Raw genomic sequence first — 9,917 nt, forward strand, 5'->3', positions numbered from 1 at the left:
GTGTGGGGGTGTCTCACATATGTTCGAGTTTCAGATATCAGAAGGCCTAAGCTCGGACCAAAGGCAAACAGATATGTGTTTCTTGGCTTTGCTGAAGATAGTGATGCTTACAGGTTTCTTGATCTTGGAACCAACTCCATCATTGAAGCTCGGGATGCAGAATTCTTTGAGGATAAGTTTATCAAAGAACTCCATCATTGAAGCTCGGGATGCAGAATTCTTTGAGGATAAGTTTATCAAAGATAAATGATTATTGCTCAAAGATATAGCAGAGAATGTGAGGATAAGTTTATCAAAGATAAATGATTATTGCTCAAAGATATAGCAGAGAATGCTAGTACGTCAGATGCACCAGAGGAGCCAGTTTTGTGAGAAACTGAAAGTGTCAGTAATGAAGGAGTTACTGAACCATCTTCCAAGTGTGTCAGGAGACAGAAAAAATTTGGAGATGATTTCATAACCTATAATATGGAAGGAGACTCACAGACTTTCCAAGAAGCAATGCAGTCAACAGACATTCTTCTGTGGAAATAAGCTATAGATGATGAGATGGATTCATTGATCCAAAATCACATGTGGGAGCTGGTGAATGTACCTAAATGTGCTAGGTCTATCAGCTACAAGTGGATCTTCAAGAAGAAGCTTCATCTTGATGGTACTATTAAGAAGTACAAAGCAAGATTGGTGGCGAAATGATTCTCTCAGAGATAAGGAATAGACTTCTTTGATATCTATGCACCAGTTTGCAGGATCACTACCATCAGAGTACTTATCGCATGGGCGGCGATAAAAAGGTTCGTCATATATCAGATGGATGTGAAGACTACCTTTCTCAATGGAGACCTCACAGAAAAGATCTATATGGAGAAACCAGAAGGACTTGATGCTCCAGCTGATAAAGTTTATAAACTTATTAAGTCTCTATATGGACTTAAGCAGGCACCAAAATTCTGACATGAGAGGTTCGATGTGGTTGTTCGCAACAATGGGTATCAAGTCAGTGAGTCTGACAAGTGCCTATACATCAAGGTCGGTGAAGAGAATATGATGGTTATCTGCCTCTATGTGGATGATATGCTCATCATCGGGAGTGATTTGGAGATAGTAATATCTACCAAGAAATTTCTATCAGCTCAGTTCAGCATAAAGGACCTTGGAACAATGGACGTGATTCTCAGAATTAAAATCATATACTCTGAAAAGGGTATTAGATTGTCCCAATCTCATTATATCGAGAGCATGATAAGGAAGTATGACTACTACGACCTGCCAGAACTGTCAGTGTCGTATGATTATAACAAGAAGCTTTGACCGAACACTGGAAGACCAGTAGAGAAGCTAAAGTACTCAAAGATAATTGGAAGTCTTATGTACGCGATGAGTTGCACAATGCCAGATATAGCATTCGCTGTAGGAATGCTTAGTAGGTTCACAAGTAATCCTGGAAAGCTTCACTGGGATGCTTGTTTGCGTCAAAAGTTGGTTTTGTCATGGAATTCATTATATCTTCAGTCGATTACAATAAATTCAAAAAAGAGATAGCCTTTTTATAAGACTTCTTTTACACAACAAAAATGAAAATTACAACTCTTGGGAAACAAACGCAGGATCGTTGTTTGGATCACTGCTTGCGTGGGATCTTTGCCTGTGCCGGGGGTGCGTTAGCCCGTGGACCACCAAATCACATATTCTGATCGAATCGTGAGGGGTTTATGATTCTGACTTCGTTTATCGAAGTAAGAACTTGAAACGATATCTTATCAAGGTAAGATAGTCGTTCTTCTTAAAATCAAGTCAAAGCCTGAATATCAAGGAGTTACAGAAGCTCGAGTACTCTGCCCTCTCTGCTCTGAAATCAGCCTGTGGATGCTCTCTGATCCGCCTCCTCCATAAAAATGGCCTTCGGGGGATATTTATAACCTCCAAGAACAGTTGGCGAAAAACAGGCTCGCGAGACAGCATTTGCTGTCTCGGCTGTCGAGACAGTGTTTGCTGTCTCGGCCCGCGAGACAGTAAACGCTGTCTCGGAAACAGTAACCGTCAGGCAGTTTTCGTTTTAACTGTCTTCCCACGTTTCAAACTCCGTTATTTTGGCAGTTATCCACACGATTCTCGCCCACGACGTTCCCCATGTTCTTTAGCAGTTAATGGACGTGTATGGCAGTTGTTCAAGGTGGTTTCTGACCATCTGAGAGCTGTCTCACGTGCGAGATAGTAAAGTCTGTCTCGCACGGTGAGACAGTAAAGACTGTCTCGCACAGCGAGACAGTGAATACTGTCTCGCGTGGGCGAGACAGTAAAAGTCTGTCTCGCCCGCGAGACAGTAAAGACTGTCTCGCACGGCGAGATAGTACTGTCTCGCGTGCGAGACAGTAAAGACTGTCTCGCGTGCGAGATAGTCTATACTTGTGTTCTTTTTGACATTTTGGATGATCTCCTTCTGAGCTGTATTTGAATATCTTTCAGTATTTTTTAACGCCTACAGATACCCCCTCCAAAGTTTTCCAGACTCATTCTTTTATAGAGGAGTCTGGGATACTTTGGATAAGATAGATTTTTCTTACGACCTCTTCAATACTTGGTTGAGCAGATCATGTACAAGAATCCATAAAATGACTTTGGATCTTGATCTCTTCACCCATTAGTCTATTCAGTTCTTTGTAGAATAGCTAATATTTCTCCGGCACTGCATTTATCGCTTGACCGTTGTCGAGATCTTGATTCGAAGCTAGCTTTTGTTCTTGTGGGCTCAGCTTTTGTCACCGAATTGAGACATCCATTGAAAGTTCGTCAGGTTATCCTTAAGAATATTCAGATTAATATTCTCTAGAAACTTCCTGTTGAAGGTAGGGAAACAGTTTAGACTCGTGTACCTATTGGAATATTCAGGTTATTCTTAAGAATATTCTGAGTGATATTCTCTAGAAACTTCCTGTTGAAGGTAGGGAAATAGTTTAGACTCGTGTACCTATTGGAGTATTATGGTCTCTTTTTTGTTGGTAGAGATGAATCCGTTGATGGAGAGGAAGAATTTTATATTCTATCTCCTGGTCTCTTGTTTGTTGGTAGAGATGAACCCGATGGTGGAGAGGAAGAATTTTATATTCTATATCCTGATGCCAAAGAGACTCAAAGTGGGATCTCCACTTAAAGAATCTGGATTGGTTTGAATAATCCTAATTATCATAAGGTTTGATTATTCAACTGAAAGTGGACATCTCGTTCATGGAAGGAATCGAAAGGGGATTTTGGTTTTGGTCCTAACTGTAGTAAGGTTTGACCAAGTGGGAGTTCGGAGACGATCTTAACTGTTTAAAGGTTTGATCGTTCAATTTGTGGACCTTTCGTTCATGGAAAGAATCGAAAGGGGATTTTGGTTTTGGACCTAACTGTTTAAAGGTTTAACCAAAAGGGAATTCGAGACGATCCTAACTATTTAAAGGTTTGATCGTTCAATTTGGGGACCTCTCGTTCATGGAACGAATCGAGAGGGGATTTTGGCTTTGGTCCTAACTGTTTAAAGGTTTGACCAAATGGACAATGAGACGATCCTAACTGTTTAAAGGTTTGATCGATCAATTTGGGGACCTCTCGTTCATGGAACGAATCGAGAGGGGATTTTGGCTTTGGTCCTAACTGTTTAAAGGTTTAACCAAAAGGGAATTCGAGACGATCCTAACTGTTTAAAGGTTTGATCGTTCAATTTGGGGACCTCTCGTTCATGGAACGAATCGAGAGGGGATTTTGGCTTTGGTTCGAAAGGTTTGACCAAAGGTTTGAGAGAGAAGATTGATCCAACGAAGTGATTGAATCTCATCTCAGCAAAAGAATATTCGTAAATCACCGTGGGGATGTAGTGTTTAACACTTTGTTTGTAATGATCGGGTTATTCCTAAGAAAATTACATATAGCATTCTTTCGGGAACTTCCGTTACATGAACCATCCACCACCAGCTTTTTCTTGCGAAACTGAGTTTATCATTATGTTTAGCTATATGATCGGGTTATCCTTAAAAGTACCATGCATGGCATTCTCCAGGAACTTCCCGTGAAAGAAAGGAAATAGTTTAGACTCATATACCTGTTGGAGTATTAAGGAGCAGTTTATACTCGTATACTTTTCGGAGTGAGATGGAGAAGCAGTTTATACTCGTATACTCATCGGAGTCAGGGAAAACAGTTTATACTCGTGTACCCAATGGAGTTCTCAGGAAACGGTTTAACCTCATATACCCGTTGGGAGGTAGCCAGGTTATTCTTAAGAATATTTTGTTGAGTCCAAAGCAAATATTGGTGGGATGAAGAACCCTTCTGTGGTATGCACAGTAGTTTGGATCTGTAATCATCTTAGCACCCTCCTGATCTTTAATAGGTGGTAGCTCAATTTTGTCATTAGTGAGGAGGTATTCCAATATGGCTGGAGCTTCATCATCTTCGAAAGAATACTCCTTTTGAAATCTCGGATCGAGAGTCACGTTCCCAGCGATTGCAGATGTCGTCGATTGGCCTCTCTCAGCTTTCTTTCTTTTAAGAAAGTGTTCAGCTTGTTCACCCCGAGATTTTAACTCCTTCCAAGTTGTGGATGGCACAACCCCCAGAGCTTCCAGGACATCGATGGAGAGGTTATTGTGACATGTTTGTCTATGTCATCCCAGCAATTAATGCTCCCTGGCTTGAGCCGTCGGTACCAATCGAAGGTGGGCCCACGAAGGGTGCCAACGAATGACCGGACCATTAAAGCCTCGTTTCCAGAGATCATGCCCAAATGAGACTTGAAATAAATCAAGAGCTGAATCGGCGAACTCTTCCCGTCAAACGGTGTGAAGTTAATCAGATTGAACTTCGCCGGGTATGGTATTGAATCCCATTCCCTTGGATGGGGATATGGAATACCCGTCTTCTTAACTTCTTGAGCCGTCATCAAAGCGTTGATTTTGTTTTCAAGCTCTTTCATTTTCCCTTTATCGTCTATGTCTTCATTCGAAGGACATTGAGGAGAATGAGTTAGACCACCCCCTGTGAGAGGTGCTATTGAACCACCCCCAATCTCGTTATTGGGAGAATCCGTTAGACCACCCCCAGCGTTATTGCCATTGGGAGGTGTATCAGCCATAATGACTTCATCCACTTCTGGATCACTATAATGACTTCATCCACTTCTGGATTACTGTCATCTACAACATTCCGAGTGTGGTGGCTGGATTCAAATCGCTGATTGGACTCAGGAGGTTGAGGCTGTTGAGTTAACAGTTCTCTCATTTGTTGGATAGCCAACTTCATTTCTGTCTTCACTTCAGCTCTAATTTCTTCACGTTGTTTGGCTAGAGCTTCTTGAAGTATTTGAGCAAATTGATCAGAGGTGATCGTGAGTACTTCTCTGGTTTGTCCCGTGCTAGACATTGTATCATCAGAAGCGATTGCAGAACAAGTGTCCGAGAATTCATCCTCCGAGGACATTCCTTCTTGCATTCTTTTGTAATCTCTGCGTCTGATGGCTCCTAATTGGAGTCGAGACATCCTCTGAGCAATTTTTGGATTGACTTTTCCTCTCGGGGGAAAGTCGGGATTTGAGTCACTTGAATGCCGCTTAGACTTTCTTTTATCAGCCACGTTAATGGTGACTTCAGGGAATTCATCATCTTGGGCAGCTGATTTTCTTTTGTGGAAATGTCTCGGTCTCGGCTTAGGCTTCGACGATACAGAGACTCTTCGTGGGATGGCTTCTCGTTTGAAACAGTCACATTCTGATAATGCTGTTTTAACGAGTCGCGCACAGGAACAACGAGAGTTCCCAGGTATGACGATATCATTTAGTGAATGCGTCTTCTTCTGGGGGTGTAAAACCTTGTTGGCATTCTCAGGATAATTTATTTTTGTCTTTGAGCAATCCAAGGTTATGTCGGGAGTCACACGTTTAAAACCACCCCCTTGTGGGTATGGAGTTTTAACGGGCTCCGAATGCTGATTTTGCATAAGTCCAGACTTTGGAATCCAAACTTGGCAGAGTCTCGGTGGTTCTTTGGTCACCGTTTCTTTTCTCCTTTCTCGTCTTTGTTGTAAGAGAGCACGAGCATGAGCGGCGTTTGCACGACGTTTTTGTATGCGTTCTTTGAGGGTTGAACGAGTCCTTTTGACAATAGTCCATTCCTCCGTCGTGAGTTTAGCAGAGACATGAATGATTGGTCGTTGAGACAACTGAACCACTCGATGCCTCCTCGACTCTAAGTCCGCATGATAACGAACTCCGTCGGTTTGTTCCAAGGCCTTAGCTATTTGACGAGCGCAGCGTTGGCGTTGTCTCTGCGAGCTCTTTTCGTCAGTGCCGTTGGGCTTTGATTTGATGACTCTTTAACTAGATAAGAGTCATTATGAGCAGAGGTGTTGCGAGTAAAATCCTCAGCAACAATCAGATGAAAGTCTTCATTTTGTGCCTTCTTTGGCATATAAGTTTTCCTCAATTGTGAGATCCTCTTGTACTTGCGAGACAATGAAGATCTTGAAGAGGATGATGAGAGATATTCCTCAAACTTGGTTTGGTCAAATTCGTATTCAACCATGGACTCAACCAGTATCTTGATCGGCTGCGACACGACGGTCTCGGCAGCGAGACCGTTAGCTCCCACTGTGGTCGCCAATTTGTTTGCGTCAAAAGTTGGTTTTGTCGTGGAATTCATTATATCTTCAGTCGATTACAATAAATTCAAAAGGAGATAGCTTTTTTATAAGACTTCTTTTACACAACAAAATAAAAATTACAACTCTTGGGAAACAAACGCAGGTAATGATTCTTCCTTCGTTTATCGAAGTGAGAATTTGAAACGATATCTTATCAAAGTAAGATAGTCGTTCTTCTTGAAATCAAGTCAAAGCTCGAATCTCAAGGGATTGCCGGAAGCTCAAGAACTCTGCTCTGTCTGCTCTGAAGTGCTCTAAATGATCAGCCCCCCTCAAAAATGGCCTTCGGGGGGTATATATAACCCTTATGAACAGTTGGTGGAAAACAAGCTCGCGAGACAGTGTTTGCTGTCTCGGCCCGTGAGACAGTAAACGCTGTCTCGGAAACAGTAACCGTCAGACAGTTTTCGTTTTAACTGCCTTCCCACGTTTCAAACTCCGTTATTTTGGCAGTTATCCACGCGATTCTCGCCCACGACGTTCCCCATGTTCTTTAGCAATTAATGGACGTTTGTGGCAGTTGTTCAAGGTGGTTTCTGACCATCTGAGAGCTGTCTCACGTGTGAGACAGTAAAGTCTGTCTCTCACGGCGAGACAGTAAAGACTGTCTCGCACAGCGAGACAGTAAATAATGTCTCGCGTGCGAGACAGTAAAGACTTATGTTCTTCTGCCTTTTTGGATGATTTCCTCTTGAGCTGTATTTGGATATCTTTCAGCATAGTAAAAGTCTGTCTCGCCCGCGAGACAGTAAAGACTGTCTCGCACGGCGAGATAGTCTATACTTGTGTTCTTTTTGACATTTTGGATGATCTCCTTCTGAGCTGTATTTGGATATCTTTCAGCATTTTTTAACGCCTACAATGCTGTCCAAAGATTAATGAGATACTTAAAAGAAACTATAGGTCTGGGCCTATTCTACACTGGATATCCGGCTGTAATCGAAGGCTATTCAGATGCGAGCAGGTGCTCAGAACCAGATGAGTGCAGATCAACTGGAGGTTTTGTCTTCACCATGGGTGGAGCTTCCATCTCGTGAAAATCTAAGAAGCAAACTATGATTGCATAGTCATCGATGGAATCTGAGTTCTTCGCACTTTGTGCTGTAGGAGATGAAGCTCAGTAGTTTAGTTGTGTTCTTTGAGACCTTTCATTGACAGAATTGCAAGGCGTAATTACAATCTATTGTGATAATCAGGCAACGGGTGCTGTAGCAGTGAACTCATTGTTCAATGGAAAGAAGCGGACCATTCGTCTGAAGCATGGCTATTTGAGAGAACTCATTTGACAATGAGTCATCTCGGTGATTAATGTTCGATCTTCAGAGAATATGACTGATCGTTTGACTAAAGATCTGAAAAAGGACATAGTCGAAAGGACGTCTGCTGCAATGGGTCTCAAAGTTTTGTGAGTCTTACAAATAGTCGAAAGGACGTCTGCTGCAATGGGTCTCAAAGTTTTGTGAGTCTTACAAATACTTACCATGTTCATCCAATTATTAGTTCAAAGCTTACGCTACTAATAATAAAGATAACTGATTCAAATCAAGTAAGATTTGTAAAGTTTGGTGAGTCTTACAAACACTTACCATTTTGTCAAGTTATTAGTTTAAAGCTTACGCTACTAATGACAAGATGATTGGTTCAAAAGTCAAGTAAGATTTATAAGTGAAATCCTATCATGTAAAGGGTTGGCTGTTAAGCCTTAATGGGTCCAAAGTATTTTGGATGCTGGGTGCTAGATAGGAAACACTCCTAAAGGACTCACCTAGGATCCTATCATGAGAGAGGATGGCTCTTAAGTCTTAATGAGTTCAAAGTATTTCGGATGCGGGATATTTGATAGGAAACATGCCTAAAAAAACTCACCTATATCTGGGTGGAGATTTGGTCGTCTCATATAGTGTCATGTGGAAAGATGCCTAGAGCCCTAGCAGAAACCAGGACAAGCACACGGCTATAAATGTGCAAAGGTAAAGACAAGTGTGGTTCAAAGTGAAAACTACCACAAATGAGTTTGATCTTGTGTGATCGCTGGATTTTAGATATGTGCTGGTTTAAGTCTCTGCGACACCATACATCTATCTTCTATTCAGTTGGTCTAAGGGAGGTTCAAGTCCTTGTGACATCTACCTTATGCACAATGATTGAAACAACGACACCATAACACGATACTAGTTTAAAAATTTGTGGGGGATTGTTGGATTTTTTGGTCAAAACTGCTTTCCAAAATGTGTTTTTAAACTATATATATATTAACTATAAGTATTTTTCATAAATGCTTAGTAGCCTAGTGGAAAGTTTATGTTTTGGTGTTTCAAAAGATCCCTTATTCAAGGCTTGCCAACGGCAAGCTGAGAAGTGTTTTATTTGAATTAATCCCTCATAAGTTCTAGTGGGTCATGGGTCGTGGGTCGTGGGTCGTGGGCCATGGGCCGTGGGCCGTGGGCCAATGGGTCGGGAATCAGGGCTAATCTGGCTAAGGCGTTAAGTGGCGTTTTGTTAGGCGCACTTTGCACTTCGCACGGAGGCATCAGGGCTGTTTGGCGTCACGTTGGCTGCCACTATGGTCGCCACGGAGGTTGCCTCGTAGGCTGCTTCGCAGCATGCGGACGAGCTACGTATTCGTACGAGGGTGACCCTAGCATTCTCGTAATTTGACAAGGTTTGCTCGTTCGACGAGGTTCATCTGTCATACGAGGTTCACCTGTTTGACGATGTTCGTTCGTTCGACGAGGTTCGTCTGTCATACGAGATTCGCTTGTTTGACGAGGTTCGTCTGTCATACGAGGTTCGCCTGTTTGACGAGGTTCGCTCGATCGACGAGGTTCGTCTGTCATACGAGGTTCGCATGTTTGACTATGTTCGCTCATTCGACGAGGTTCGTCTGTCATATGAGGTTCGCCTGTTTGACGACGTTCATTTGTCAAACGAGGTTCGTCTGATTTGATGAGACATGACCCTCGCGTTTCGTAGCAACACGTCCATTGATTGCCTCGTATTCAGGAGTTACTATATGTAGCAGTTACAACAGCATTTAGAGCAATTTAATGCATTGATGTTATAATCTTAATTGTCATTGAGAATTGTAACAGTCACATTAATTGCTAGTGACTCTTGAGCTGACCTTAGAGGCCTATAAATAGCGCCCTTGGGCAGCTCTTGGTTATTGCTGGAAACTCTCTCGCGAGCGTGGAATACGAACGTCGGTATAGAATACGAACGTCAGAATACACATGCGAGCT

Source organism: Asparagus officinalis, chromosome 7, assembly GCF_001876935.1.
Source record: "Asparagus officinalis chromosome 7, Aspof.V1, whole genome shotgun sequence".
NCBI lineage: Eukaryota > Viridiplantae > Streptophyta > Magnoliopsida > Asparagales > Asparagaceae > Asparagus > Asparagus officinalis.